Source organism: Panthera onca, chromosome B4 (genome assembly GCF_046562875.1).
Source record: "Panthera onca isolate mPanOnc1 chromosome B4, mPanOnc1 haplotype 2, whole genome shotgun sequence".
NCBI classification, from domain to species: Eukaryota; Metazoa; Chordata; class Mammalia; order Carnivora; family Felidae; genus Panthera; species Panthera onca.
In genome coordinates this window covers 120,879,527-120,895,773 of record NC_138345.1, presented here as the reverse complement: position 1 = coordinate 120,895,773, position 16,247 = coordinate 120,879,527, and the positions used below count along the sequence as shown (strand labels likewise).

General features: G+C 38.1%; 1 protein-coding gene across 5 annotated transcripts in view; it reads right to left on the bottom strand.

Annotated features, from left to right (window-relative positions):
* ANO4 (anoctamin 4) overlaps positions 1 to 16,247 on the bottom strand; it is a 416,532-nt gene that overhangs the window by 263,361 nt on the left and 136,924 nt on the right. The gene's annotated exons all lie outside the window — the stretch shown is intronic.

Below are 16,247 nucleotides of genomic sequence, written 5' to 3'. Positions count from 1 at the left end.
ATCACTGCTTCAGGCCACTCTATCCCTTTATGAAATTCTCCTCAAAGTATCCTAATCTGAACATGCTTTTTGCTCTCTACTAAGACTCTGAAGTGGGATTCTGGCATCGGATTGCTCATGTGTTTGAGAAATACAGGCAAAACCTCTTTGCCAAGAGGAAAGGGAAGACCCATGACCCAGGCCAAGGGTGACATCAGTTACTCAGGTTGTAACCAGTGGTGGCAAGGAATGAAGGACAGATGGAAGGGAAGGTGCTGGGTGGTTAAGTGGCCAAGGCATTTATTGCTATGGTGATGGTAGTGATTATAAATAGCACCAAGTGTCTTGGCTTCTTCTCACAGCCCTAGAAGGTGTACAAATGAAAAATGAGAAATTTAAATCAGTGAATATACAATTAAGAGCATGCATGGATAAGCGAGAAAGTTCCCATAGCTACTCATCTCCTACAGTATAGGCATCTCTCATCTTCTAGAATCACAGAGCAGATATGGCCAAGGACCAAGCCCAGAGCCAGACTGTAAAGGCTGTAGAGCTGCTGTGCAATCACACAATCAGTTTCATCAGGTGTAGGATATTAAGGTATGGCCACACCCTGATAAATGGGCAGACACAGACAATGCTGAAAACTCTGAACCCAGAAAATCCTCCTATACATGGGGCTAGGCATTTCCTAAGAAAATCAGATAAACCTCTCCCTGCATAATAACCTGTTGATGCTTCATCGCCCTCACCCTGCCCCACCCTCAGGACCCACTCCTACCACCTCTCATTGCCTCTAGGTCTATACCCTAAAATTAGGTCATAGTAAAGCCCAGAGGGAGGAGTATCAGACAGCCTACACACCTTAACATTTATAGAACCTTGCCAATCTGCATTGTCAGGAACCAGGAGATTTATGAGTTTCCAATGACATCGGTCAATGAATTAATTCACTGACGGTATACACTCACCCAAGATTTAGGATTTAATGCTTTTGCTCGGGCACCAGAGAGTGGCATCAGTGATCTGACACACTGTCAAATTAAAGCTTGGACTCAAAGGTGGCTTAAGTTTATGACATCAAACTGAACCTCCCTGCCATCCTGTACAGTAGCGGTCAGCAAACTATGGCCTGTGGGCCAAATCTGCACTGCTGTCTGTTTTGGTATAGTTCACAAACTAAGAATACTTTTTCAGTTCTTTTAATGTTAAGAAACAAGCACACAAACAACAACAAAAATTATCAGTCTTTGGCAAGAACAATTGTTGAATTTTGTCTCCTGACAAAATATTTACCATCTGGCCCTGTATAGAAATTGCATGAGTGGACTTCTATTTTAGGGGAAAGAGTCTAAAGCCTTAGAGAGATGGGATGCTGAAGTGGATCTATTATGAGCAATCATCACTCCGTAACCATAACTCCTACTCTTCATGAGGACTAAGGAGGGTGGCACCCTTGAAAAGCCTGCAGTGGCTGTCCTCTGCAGGTAAAGATGGTACGGGGCAGGAAGGATGCTGAAATGAAATTGAGTTCTTTGATCTCAATGGAGATAAAAGGATCCAAGAATGGTAGGAGCCAGCCGGTGGTACTTGACTGTCAGTGACAAGATGAATGCAACCAACCACAGGGATGAGGGGCAATCAGAGCCTTGATCCACAAGGATCTGTGGTGACAACTAAATTATCGGAAGATTTGAAGAAATGAAATAAAAATAGATTATCGATCTATGAAAGTGCTACTTCTGGACACATATGAGAGGAAAAATTCTATGTGTGATGGGCCAAAATCTAATGCAGTCACTATAGTGGGGATTCTCAGCCTCTTACCAAGTTTCACTGACCCACAGCTTCTCAACAGAGGGAAAGGCTGAGTCCTTTTGAGGATGACCCTACAATGCTGCCTCAAGCATCCCTCAAGCCTTCCATGGAGGATCCTGTGGCTGTTTCTAGGGTGACTATGTACTAGAGAAAGGAAAATACTCAGAACTTCCATAAACTAGATACTGGATCTGAATTTACACTGCTGTCTGAAATACTGCTTTGGTGCACCATTCAATGGGAGGCAACTAGTGGAGACAGGTGATAGGAGTCTTGGCTTGAGTTCACCTCACTACAGATCCAGTGAACCCAGAGACTTACTTCAGGGTTATTTCCCCACTGCCAGGATGTACAGCGGAAATAGATATATTTATCAATTGGCAACCCTCCACATTGGTTCACTGATTCATTGAGTGAGGGACAAACGGATACTCCTAGAACTACTCCATCCAATAGAATATAGTGAAATCATTGCCACACCTAGGGGAATTGCAGAGATTGGTGCTACTATCCAAGGCTGGAAGAATTTAAGGGTGGTGATTCCCATCTTATCTTTATTTAACTCAGAAAAGGCCAGATGGTTTGTGGAGACTACTGGGAGACAATTACAAACTGAATCAAGTGGCATTGCCAATCACAACTGTGGCTCCAGCAGCATTTTTATTGTAGAAATCGACAGACTGTGGCATATGGTATGCAGCTACTAGCCAGGCAAATACTATTACCCTCTATCCCCATAGTAGAGAAAATCACAATTAATTTGCTTTCTGTTACTGGGAAAAAAAGTACACCTTTACCGTAGCATCAGATCTCTCTGACATATCATGCTCTGGAGCATTTCTGCCAGCACCACTATTCATGGACATGCAGAATGCCTCATCCATTTGCTGTGTTATCTCATTGAACATTGTCTGTGTCCAGGGAATGTATTTTAAGACAAAATAAGTGCAGCATTGTACTATCATCATAGATTTACTGCTCTTACCATATTTCTCATGTAAATAGCACTTTATGTAATTTATCTCCTCTTCCACCAAAATATACTGGTCCAAAAAAAAGGAGGAAAAGTGAGTGCTCCTATCCTAACTCTCACCGTAACACTTAACAACCCACTTATATAATTTTTGCTTTTCATCTCAATGACCTTGACATGGGCAGTCTTATTGCCTTAGTACCTGGTGACATGCTTCTAATTAGTAACACAGCCAGAGTTCCACTGAGTTGGAAGCTGAGATTGCCCTGGGTAGCTTGGGTTGGCCATATCAATAAACCAAGAAGGAAAGAAGGGCTCACTGACTAATCCCCTCTACCACAGAGAAACTGCGTTGCTAATACAACATGGAGGACTATGCTCCTCCATGGAACCAGGGAACACTGAAGCAACCCAATAAAGAAGGGACTGTCAGGACTGAGATTCTGCAGGAACAAAGGTTTGGGTCACCCTCTTCCAGCCCTACCTAGCTGAGAAGCTAGAGCAAGTAAGGGGTACGTAGAGTGAGGATGGAGGAAGACAGCTTGTGCAACAGAAACCAGGGCTGCGGCAGCTGGGCTTTTCACTGTTCTTTATTCCCTTGTTACTGGTTTGAAGAGGGAACACCACTCTAGTGACATTATTCAACAATGACCCATAGCTGATGGGACTTCCTGACACCCCTATAAAGGCAACAAGAACATTTCACTTAGACAAAAGATAAATACATATACTAAGGGGCAAAAGGGGCGGACGGTGCCAGGTATCAACCGCTGTCCCTCCGGATTTTCTCTCTACCTTCTCCATGTTGTCCTATGAACTGAGAGGCTAAGTAGGATGGATGATATCAGTGGGCTCCTCTGCTCTGTGGCTTCTGGTTGGGTACTGCCAACGGGAGCCACCAGTAAAAGACAGAAGAGCAGAAGGAGAGTGATGTCAGGGTGTTAATGCCCCTGTGTTAATTGCTTCCATCTGGAGGCCAATTACATAGTTGGCCTGGACACTTCAGCAGATTCAACTATGTATCTCCATTTCCAGCAACAACTGGCCATGTCTCCTTACACAAGTCTGCCAGAGGGTTCTATCTACCTCTACCCCTTCGGCCTAGGGGAAGTAAACAGAGCTGCAGTTACTATCCCCAGAGTGCTGTACTGTCCCTGTAGTTTCCTTACACCCTGCCCACACCTTTGCAAATGATCCCTTTATTACATTCTTCTCAAATTATCCTAATTTGAGTGTTCCATCTGTTTCCTGCTGAGACCCAGATTTATATAGCATCAACAGGGTAAAACAAAATGCAGCTTTTGTAAGACATTAGTTTGTTTTTCTGAACACAGACACACAAGAAATCTGATAAGATCAGCTCAAGTTCTTGAGGCAAAAAAGCACAGCTTATTATGAAACGTGAGTGTGTGAGAGAGAGATACACAGACAGACGGCCAGACAGACAGGGAGAGAGACAGAGAGGTATTGAAAAGGGGATTCCCATTGAGAAACCTAACCCTAAAGGGAGAGAAAGCTGTAGTGAAAAGGGGACAAGATGCCCAGGCCTCTGTGGCCAGTTAGAGCATCACATCCTCTTGGCCATTGGGATTGGCTTGAAAGTGAGCATATGACGGTATTAGAGTCATATTTTGGGACTTTGGCTGCAGTGACCTGGAGCAAGGCATCCATATGGCTGGAGCCACTATTAGCCACCTTGCAGCTAAAAGTGAATATCACGCCTGAGACTGAAGCCAACCCAGAGGAAAACTGAATCCCTGGATCAAATCATGCCTGAAGCTAGATATTCCTTTGAACTTTTCTTCTGCTCGAGGCACTCTGAGTTGGGTGCTCCATCACCTGCAATGAAGAAAGTTCTTACTATCAGTGACAAACCAAGGACATGGTGGTAGGACAAACCCACCCTGTGTGCAGGTATTAAAAGGGTAGATTATAAAGAATTTAAAAATAATAGAACCCATATGAGTCAATCTGTTTTTTATTATTACACTTTAAACATCAAAGTATTCCTCCCCCAAAGTTCTAAATAACTGTTGCAGTTACTGTTAAGTTTAATAACATACTATACATATGTTTTAAATTAGCTTATTTTATTATCTTTAAATAAACTTCGTATTCTAATTGGAAATTAATTCAGAGAACTCTCAAGTCTATAGTTGACCTCCAGACTTAAGCAAACTCAACTATACACATTTCAAAAATAAATTCATTATGGGAGCTCTGAAGTGGGCCCAGCTCAGCCTAGGGAAATTAGGAGAGGCTTCCCAGAAAAGACAACACTTGAGCTGAATATTGAAGGCCAATGCCTTCATCTCATGCCTAGATATGTTTAAGAGATTCCTAACTGCTCACCCTTGCCCTGTTCAACCCACCTTATAATCTATTCTCATCATATCAGCCAGATCCTTTTAAGACATACATACCTCTGCCCAAAAATTCACAATAGCTTCCCACTTCATTTAGACCAAAGATCAAAATACACTGACCAAAAAGTCCTACATAATTTGTACAGCCCATCCCCAACCCACCCCTCTCACTCTGGCAAGGATTCCATCCTATTCTTTGAGTCCTCCAAGCATGCTCCTGCTTCAGAACCTTTGGCTTTTTTCTTTGCTGTGAACCCTTCTAGCTCCTCTTCATTCTCTGTGCTCATGGTTTTCCTCACTTCCTTAAGGCATGTGATAAGCACCTTCCCTGTTAGGCTTTCCTTTCCCTGCAAAACTTAGCAGCATTGCCCTGCCCCACCCCTACACTGATGATCCCACTTACCCTCTTTATTATTCACCATAGCACATATCACCACCTTACATACTATGTATTTACTTAATGACAGCTGTTTTCCAATAGAATATAAATTCCCAAAAAGCTGTACTCACGAGGCTTATTGCTTGGTATAGAGTAGGCTCTTTTTTTTTCTTTTAGTTTAAGTTCTATTTAGTTAACAGTGCAATATTGGTTTCAGAAGTAGAATTCAGTGATTCATCACTTACATACAACACCTAGTGCTCATCATAACAAGTGCCCTCCTCAATACCCATCCCCATCTAGCCTATCCCCCACTCACCTACTTCCATCAACCTAGAGTAGGCTGTTAATAGATATTTGAGAATAGATGAATGAACCCAGGGAATGGTTTTTTGGGGACTAGAGAATCTGCCTAAACAAAAGAGACATGAAAAAGTGTGCTCTATTTAGGGAATTTAAATTTAGGGAAGACGGAGAGAATGGAAGGGTAGGCAAGTAGGGACCTGATCACAACTTTGTGCATGCATGTTCTCCCCGATGCCTGAAATCCTTTCCGGGAGAAACAAATAAAATGGAGGCTGGTGGGGCAGGGGAGGGATTGAGACAGAGCTTTCACTGGACCAAGGCTAGCACACAAAGCACCTATGCTGACAATTCTTCAGCATTCAGAATAACATGTATTAAGCACTTTTTGAACCAAATAAAATTCTTCACAATCCTTGGTGAAATAATAAACTCCGAATCAGTAACTATGCACCAGCCAAGCTTTAGCATCAGGATTTTCTCCTAATTATAATGCCCAGTGGAAAGATGGTCAAGATGCAAGCTCAGCATCCAGCTCCAAACAAGTTTATATGCAAATACATCATCCCTCCAGCCAAAACACTAATGGTACTTCTTTAAATAAAGCTTTTTAAAGGCTGTGATGGCATGGAAAACACAACTTGAGAATCCACATTAAACTGCTACTTTGTGCCTCGAAAATTAGCCAAATTAGTTACCGACAAAAAGGTGAAATGTCAACCATGCATTTTGTGCAACCACAAATATTAAGATATTTAACACCAAATAGTTATTCATCACCTGTTAAGTGCCAAGGAATTTTTTGGTCCTTTTCATTAATCTATCATCATCTAGTGCCCACTAAACATCACACATAGTGTTAGGTGCCCAAGGTTAATAAAGAATGAGACATCAGGGTACCTGGATAGCTCAGTCGGTTAAGCTTCTGACTTCGGTTCAGGTCATGATCTCGCAGTTCGTTAGTTTGAGCCCTGCATCCGGCTCTATGCTGACAGCTCAGAGCCTAGAGCTTGCTTCAGATTCTGTGTCTCCCTTTCCCTCTGCCCCCTCCTTCGCTCACTCTCTGTCTCTCTATCTCTCTCTCAAAAATAAACGTTAAAAAAAAAATGAGACATCACTCTGCCCCTAAGAACCCTCCAGTATGACAGCAAATCTATAAACACAAAACTATTGTTCAATATGTTAGGCCCTACTATAGGGATGCAGAAAAAGTGCATTTCAGAGTTAATGCTCTAAAAACACTTTAGATTTGCATGTCTGCAAATCATCTGTGATCTGTATGTAGGAGGTTTTTTTTATGGGCCTAAGATGCTAGAAGAGTTCAGTGTATTAGTCAGGATGGATTAGGTTTTGCCACACAAACAAACAACCCCCCAAATCTCACTAACTTAAAACAGCAAAGATTTATTTCTTGCTCAGGTTACATGTCCTGTTGTGAGTCAAGTAGAGAACTGTTCACATCATCACACAGAGAGACTCAAGCTGATGGAGTAGCTGCTGTCAAGAATTAGACTATATCAAAGCATGCATTGGTTCTCAAATATTCTGCCCAGAACTGATGTCTGTCTCTACCACTCACAGTTAGCTGGCTATGACAAGTCATGGCTATATCTGAGTTGAGTAGGGAAGAACAACTGTACGATACTGTATCTCAAAAGGAAGGAATCAAATAGTTGTGAACATCCTGGAAAGCTGCCTTAAAGATGTGACACAAGTGGAAGCAGGAAAGTGCTGTTCCTGAATATGTTTATCATGTTACTTTGTGCCCTGAGGCTTGACTTTCCTTAAGAGTTCTTGCTCTTTTTCTTTGGGAGATGAAAATCCAGATGCACAATGACTACTTTTGTGGAATTCCTACTCCTATTTGGCAACTATGTGAATCTTGCTTCTAATACTTGTTTGAGTCACTGCTGTTGGGAGTAATTACAAAATGAGGAAACAGGGTGGAAACAGAGAAAGAAAGCAGGGAAGATGGCAGAGGAGAAGTGGTTTTTGCAATGCAATTATTGGCAAGAAACAGGAAGCTAAGGGAAAATAGACACCAAATCCTGAAACTTTACTCAGATTTGTAAGAAGAGGGGAAGCTAAGTCACACAGGCGTCGATTATTTTCTTTGCCTTATTCTCCATTTCAAATAAGACAAAAGCCTTTTTATGTCCAAATTAATGTCAACAGAAGAAATTAAAAGGGATCTTCTTTAAGCTATGAAGGAGCATAAAGTTTCTAAGAAGCAAGGGATGATGTAGAAATTAATTATATAATCCACACCCATATAAATATAGGAAATGTCAGTTTTCTATATTTAGTATGATGTTTATAGCTTTATTTTAGCAAATATAAATTATATGTGGTTTTCACAGGCTTAGTTTTAAAAAAAAATTGCTCTTCCCAACCCATGAAGTCCTCAATCTCAAATTCTCCTACCTCTGATAACAGAATGTTTTCACACATATATCCCTGCCAAGAAATTAAGGAATGGTTACCTTTAATTTTCTTTTGTGGCTCTAATGGTTTGATTTCAAATGGAGGCCTTTAATATTTAATTTGCTTCATTTTATCTTCTCATATTGACCTATTTAGTAAGAATAATCTTTCATAAGAGAAGCAGTAACATAGATTATTTTAGAATTTTGTTTTAAGGAGGCTGTAGTAGTGTTACAAACTCAGCTTCAGAGACAGTCTAATTTCTTTCTTTCATCCCATATCTACCACTTCTCAAACACAGCTGATATGATATAAAGCCCTCAACCTCTAATTTAACATGGGTGATTGATTCAATGATGTTATCGTTTTGACAGCTGAACCCTGAAAATCTTCATGTGGCACCATACCTGTCTGCCTATCAGCTTCACAGGGAGGCAGGATGGCCTGGAGCTTATGAGTAAGGACCTCAGAGTTGGTATCCCTCAGCATTTGCATTAATTAGTGACCTGGGGCACGCAATTACTTCTCTGTGTCTTTGTTTGCTTATTTAAGGGTTGTAGTGAGGATTAAATAAGATCCTGAATGTAAATCATTTAGCACCACATGTGGAAAATAAGGAGTACCCCATAAATGTTAGTTATATTATTACTACCTAGTATTGTCATTCTGTAATGAGGAGGTCCTCTACCCATCTATCCGTAAGAATGTCTGATTCTGCTTTGCCTGTTGTACATTTGAGATTGTCCATTTAAGGTTTTCTGAACCTTACAATTTTTTTATACCTGCACACTTCTTAGCAATAAAGAAGGGTTATTAAAAATGTGACAATGTCCATGGACCCTGGAAGTGACCTCCAAATGTACCTGGACATCCTCTTAAGCATTTCAAGAATGCTTGAATGCCCATCACCTACCCTACCCTCCCTCCCACCCCACCCCCCCCCCCCCCCCCCATCAACCCTCAGTTTGTTCTCAGTTTTTAAGAGTCTCTTATGCTTTGGCTGTCTCCCACTCTAACCTCTTTTTTTTTTTTTTTCTTTTTAGAGGGCATCTTTTGGGATGAGCACTGGGTGTTGTATGGAAACCAATTTGACAATAAATTTCATATATTAAAAATACATATAAATAAATAAAACTAGCATTTTTTTATCAGTAAAAAAAAAAAGAATGCTTGAGCCCCCAAATGCCCAATAAAGTCTTCTCCACTGTCACAGACACCACACTGCACTGCTTCTACAGAAACAAAAGCACCATCACCTTAAATCTTGATGAACCCAATTAACTAGAGAAGAAAAGGTATGTCGACCTGAGAATCATATTTTGTTCATCTCTCCTTCAGCCTTACCCCCACCTCCAATCAATCAGAAAGTCCTGCCAAGTTTCCCTCTTAAATATTTTAAGATCCTCTGTTAATCGTAAAAGAAAAAGCCCATACTGCTTCCCATGTAAAACATGATCTAGCCATCTAGCCCCTGGTTTAGATCCTGGCACTCCCCCTCACACTGGATTCTCCTATAATATGAAACTGCTTTGGTTCACATATTCACCTTGCTGTTTCCCACCTCATGCTTTTGTTCATGCTAGAATGCCTTTCCTTCACCATAGTCTTTGTATAACTGGCAAAATTCTTCCTGCCCACTCTTTATGATACAATATAGACATCATCTTCCACAGCTTCTCTCCTACCCACTTTGCCAAGCTGAAATAGCTGCCCTTCTTCTGCATTCGCCGAATACCCTCTATCCATCTCTATCATTGTCCTCACTCTGCTGTTTTATAATTATTGATTTTTCTATTTTCCCCAACTAGCTTTGACAGCTGACCATATACTTTATTCATCTTCTCTTCTTCCAGTGTTCAGTACAGAGCCATGAAGAGATGTTCAACAAATAATTCCTGAAAGAGGGAGCAACTTTACCCTCAGATACACCTCAACATATCAGTGTAAACTTGGAAAAGTTTCCTAAATTCCATGGCAATCATCTTCCTCATTTATAAAGTAGAGAACTGGCTAAGTCCTCTGTCAATCAAAAGGTACCGTGATTCTACAATATGTGCTTTTCTAAAACCAGCATTTGCAATTAGAGGCAGAAATGAAAACTTGCTGATTATGTTCAAAACCATTTAGCATACTTAAGATCTACAACCCAACAACCTACCTTCAACTTCATCTGCCACCTGTGCCTTTCCCTCACCCATTGTTTCAGCCACACCATCAATTTCAATGTTCTCTAAATGCACTGTAGACTTTTCCATGCCTCTGGTTTTGTCCATTAAGTTTTCTCAGCATGGAACATTGTCCAGCCTCGCCTTGCTCAGAGAGATCCCACTCTCTTCTGTACCCATAGCTGTAATGCAAGCTCTACTGTGACATTTCTTCCTTGATTAAATTTGACATAGCACTTGTTCCTTTTGCCCTATTATAAAAGTTAACACAGCTACATCCTTGACTTCACTATAAATCACTTGAAACACAAAGTAGGTCATATTCATCACTATTAGCATTCAAAATGCACAGAGCTGCCCACACAGTAGGTGTTAAATAAATCCTTTTGGTTGCTATGTAAACGTATTCCTGATGTTACTATAAAATAAGAAAGTCCACTCAAAGGACAAATTGGCAATGCCAAAACAAGATTATGAATGTATATATGAATAAATGTATGTATGTGTTTAGTTATTTATTTATTGTGAGCAGGGCAGGGGCAGAGAGAGAGGGAGAGAGAGAATCCCAATCAGACTTCATGCTGACATGGGGCTCAATCTCACGAACTGTGAGATCATGACCTGAGCTGAAATCAAGAGATGGGTGCTTAACCAACTAAGCCACACAAGAACCTCTAAACAAGAATTTTTAATTGAACATCTTTCTTCAATTTTAGCCATAGAAAATAAGGTAAAAGCTATAAATGCAAAAATATATTCTTGGAAAAATTTGTTTAAAATAAAAAACTGAAAACAGGAAACTCTCTAAGTATGATAAAGTACATCAACTCAAGAAACTATCAGAGACATTAAAAGTGATAATTCAAGGATTACTTAGAAATGTGGAAAAAATGTAAACAAGACAGAACACAAAATTAAATATGTGTCACAGTTATAACTATAAAATCCTATGAATAAAGATTTGAAGGATATCCTGAAACCCCAAATAGACCCTTCTACCACAATTATGGGATTTCTTTTTTTTTTTTTTAATAAGCCTCCTTCAATGCCAATATAAAGTTGTTTTAGTGAATAATGATAATAATAAAAGCTTATGGACAGAAAGTATAAGTTAATGAAAATAACAGAAATAAAGGTGAAAAAGCATGTGCTGAACCAATCTGACATTACTAACACAGAGAAATTATACCTACAGATATAGCAAATAAAGTGATCAGAGCCATTTTGAAAATAAGAAATGGAATACTCCCTACTACAAAAACAAAGAAGGAACTTAATTCCTGATAAGAAAGCAGGAACTGATATAATTGTGGTCCAAATGGGTTTCAGATTAAGACATAAGAACCTAGGAACTTGGGGCATAGGACATAGGAGGAGGTAAAAGAAATGGGCTTAGGACCACTTGAGGTAAGAGTTAGTATTAAGACTCCCTAAACAAAGTCCAAGAACTCAAAATGTCACCCAGTCCATGAAAAAGGCAGTAAATAAATTGCCCACTCACTCAAAAAAAAAAAAAAAAAAAAAAAAAAAAACCACAAAAAACAGCAAAAAATCTTGCTGATTAAACAATGCCATGAGGAAGGAAAAGAGAAAACCACCTATGAGAAATCCAAGCCCTAGACTTGACCATGTGTGGGTAAAGAATTCAAACTCGTATTTGCATGAAGAGAGACTCCTGAGTTGAAAAATTAAAATAGGAACCATCTCAAGATCTAGGTCATTTAGAGGCAGACATGAAATGTTTCTTAAAGGACCCAGGGGCACCTGGGTGGCTCACCTAGTTGAGCATCCAACTCTAGATTTCAGCTCAGGTCATGATCTCACGGTTTGTGAGATTGAACCCTGTGTCAGGCTCCATGATGACAGCACGGAGCCTGCTTGGGGTTCTCTCTCTCCCTCTCTCTCTGCCCCTCCCCTGCTTGTGTGTGCTCTTTCTCTCAAAATAAACAAACAAACTTAAAAAAAAGAAATGTTTCTGAAAGGACCCATGTAGGAGCCAGGACACATGGAACTCCATTCACCAATGCACACGTAAACAACCACAATAATCAAAATTCCTGCAGAAGGTCAGTTCACAAAGGAAAGCTACAAACTATACAAGAAAATGGAATATGATGATGAAGATTAAACATAATAAAAAATAATAATTGTGCCTCAAGAACTAAAGAAATAGAAAAGTCTTTTTAAAAAACAATATTTTACTGTATCACAATAGTAAAAAGGACTAGGACATAATTCTATGGGAACAAAAGGTTATTTTGAAAAAGAACCAACAAAGAAGCCAATGTAAGAGAGAGTTAATAAACTAGAACACAGAACAAGGAAAATCATGCAGAATGCAGCACAGAAATGATATAAAAAATATGCAAGATCCATTAAGAAACATGAGAAGCATAGTCAAACCTGTCTATACATAGTTTTAAAATGAAAGAAAGAATAGCAGGGGAGAAAATTCAAAATAGTGGTTGAAAAATGTGCACAATTGAAAGAAAACATACGTCTCTAATACTTCTTAACCTGACCATAGCTATCACAACTGAAAACTGCACTCCTTCAAAGGAAAGAGCAAAGAGCTAAAGCAAATAAAGACAACTGCATAAAGCAACTGCCAACAAAGAAATCATAAGCAGACTGATAGATTTCTCATGAGCTACAAAAGATGCAGGAAGCAATGAAAAAATATCTTCCAACAGCTAAGAAATTATCTTCTAAGAATTGAGGAAAAATAACTCACCTTAGAATTCTATACTCAGCATCACTATTATTCATGAATGAAGCAAAATAGACATTTTCAAGAAACAAGGAAGATTTTACCACGCAGAGAGTCAAAAAGATGTTCCTTGTTAAGAACCACGCTGAATCCAGAAGGAATAAGTGAAATGCAAAAAGCAATAATAAGCAAACTGGTTATTCTGTTGGCAAATCTATGTAAAACTACTAAAAAAAAAGTAATGGTTAATACAGAGAAGACCAGACAGCAGGTATAAGTAAAATATTAAACCAAAATACTACATAAAGGTGTGCGAAGATGGTTAAGCAGTATTTGGATCCTTGTGCTATTGGGGAAAAAGACAGATATTATCTTTAGCTCTTGACTACTGTACATGTTCAAAACACCTATGGATACTACTACTAACACTAGACTTTAATAAGTCAAGGAAAAATGCTATGATTTATAAGGAAAAGGTAGGTAAAAGACTATAATCTTGAAAGTTTGAAAAGAAAGACTATGTCTTTTACTAACAGAAAAAAAAACAGGTTTTTTTTCAATGTTCAAATCAAAAGGAAGAAAAAAAAAGAATACAGGAAAGAAAAATAGAAAGTACATAGTAAAAGAGAAGACAAAGAAAAGTTGAGGTTCCAGTTTAAAGAAAGCTAAAAAGATAAGCCAACTAAATACAATATCTGAGCCCAGATAGGAAAAACTTTGCTGTAAAGGACATTGGGACAACTGGGTAAATTTGACTATGGACTGTATATTAGAAAATAGAATCAAACCAATGTTATATTTCTTAACTTTTATCATTGTAGAGTGTTATAAGAGGATATCCTTGCTCTTAGAAGATACTTAGGATTACAGGGTCATATAACTGCAGCTGACTCCCAAATGTTTCAGGAATAGTTACAATAAGAATATGAATAGACAGTGACAAAATAAATGTGGGAAAACATTAACAATCAGTGAATCTAAATAGAGTATTAAGAAATAGACTGCATTCTTCTTGCAACCTTTCTGTAAGTTTGAAATTTTTCAAAATAACAAGTTTTAAAAGTGAACAGAATAAAAGAGAGAAGTCATATGCACATTAGGGGAAATCTTAATCTAATGATTAATCTGCTACAAACATCATACTTAAATGGTGAATTACTGAAAGTTTTTCTTTGAGATAGGGTACAAGGTACATATGCATACTATCACCAGTTCAACACTAAACAGATGAAATTAGTAAGAACAGTAAGACAAGCAAAGTATGAGGTTTGAAAGGAAATAAATACAACTATCATTATTTACAGATGATATGATTATGTTCATACAAAATCAAAGAGAACCTACAAATACATTTAGCCATGTTGCTAAAATAATTTAAACATTAATTATATTTTTAATGCCAGCAATAAAGAGAAAATTTAAGAAAATATCATTGTATCATCATCAAAATAACAAATATCTAAGACTAAACCCAAAAGTAATGTTATGCATTATTTTGTACACAGAAAACTGGAAGACATGATTAAGTAGCCTTAAACTAATGAAGAGCTATACTTTGTTCATAGATTTAAATTCTCAATATGTTTAAAATATCAATTCTCTCCAAACTGGTCTCCAAATATAAAACAATCTTAGTCAAAATCCTAACAGGTTTTACATGACAAGCTTATGCTAGAATTTATATGTAAACAGAATAGGCAGAACACAAGACATTCTTGAAAAGAATAAACAAGAACCTTATGTTGTTTGGGAGACAGACACTATCTTTAGCCTTTAGTAAGTACATATATTAAACATTTATGTGTACCTCAATTAACATTAGATTTTAATAGGTCAAGGAAGTATGCTATAATTTCTACAGTAAAGAGAGATGAAGGACTTTGTAGGTTTCAAACAGAGAGGGAAAAAAACATAGAAGAACCTGCCAAATCTTGGATATCAAAAGTTATTTTAAAACTACAGCAAGTAACAAAGAGTAGTCTTGGTGCAGTGATTGATAAATAGACCAATGCAGCAGAAGCAAGAGCTCAAAAGACAGATGCGAATAAAGGTATTTGAATTATGGGAAAGATAATAATTAAGAAAGGCAAATCTTTTAAATAAATGTGTTTAGATCTAAGTATGAAGGTAAAAATACTAAATTTTCTAGAACATCTTATTAGAAAATATCTTTATGAATTTGGGGTAAGGAAAAATTTATTCAACAGGACATACAATGTGCTAACAATAAAGACAAGACTGATAAATTAGACAACACTGAAATTAAGAAATTCTGTTTATAAAAGACATTATTAGGAGAGCTTAACAAAGTCAAGCTACAGATTTGGAGAAGGGATTTCAACACACATCCCAGACAAATGGTCTGTATCCAGAAATTATAAAGAACTTCATATTAATAAGAAAAAGACAATTATTAAGTAGAAAAATGGGCAAGAAACTTGAACAGGCAACTCACCAAAGAGGAAATTCAAATGGTCACGAAACCTATGAAAGGTGCTCAACTTCATTAGTCATCAGGGAAATGCAAAACAAACCCTTAATAAGATACCTTTATACACACACCACATGTATTATTAAATTGCTTCCAGAAAGGTTATACCAAGTTATACTTCCTAAAGGAGTGCTGTTTCACTTTATGCTTGCTAATTTTGAGTATTATCATTATTATTTAATTTGCAAAATTAATGAACCAAAGTGATAACTGTTTTAACTTGCATTTTTGGAATTTTATAGATTCTGTAATTTTTATGTATATATTGACTAGACCACATATATTTTTCTTTTGAGACTTATCTTATACTGCTTCTACTATAGGCTGTCCATTGTGGCAAACACAGTTCTTTCTTAACTAAGAAGGTACAGATTGTGTTCAAGGCAGCAATCTGCTCAGTTCAAAATACCTGCTCCTAGAAGATAAAAGCAGTTATGTGACCCCATTTTGGCTATGAAGTAATCAGATGCTTACTACTGGAGGTCCAAGAAACTTATTTGTTTCCTAATGAAAAAGGACAGTCTTAGCTGCTCCCTGTCCTTCCTCTTTTTTGGAATCAGAACTTCCCATCTGGAGGACAATTTTGTGAATAGCATGACAGCCACATATATGCATAGTATGGTGGAAGAAGCCTATATC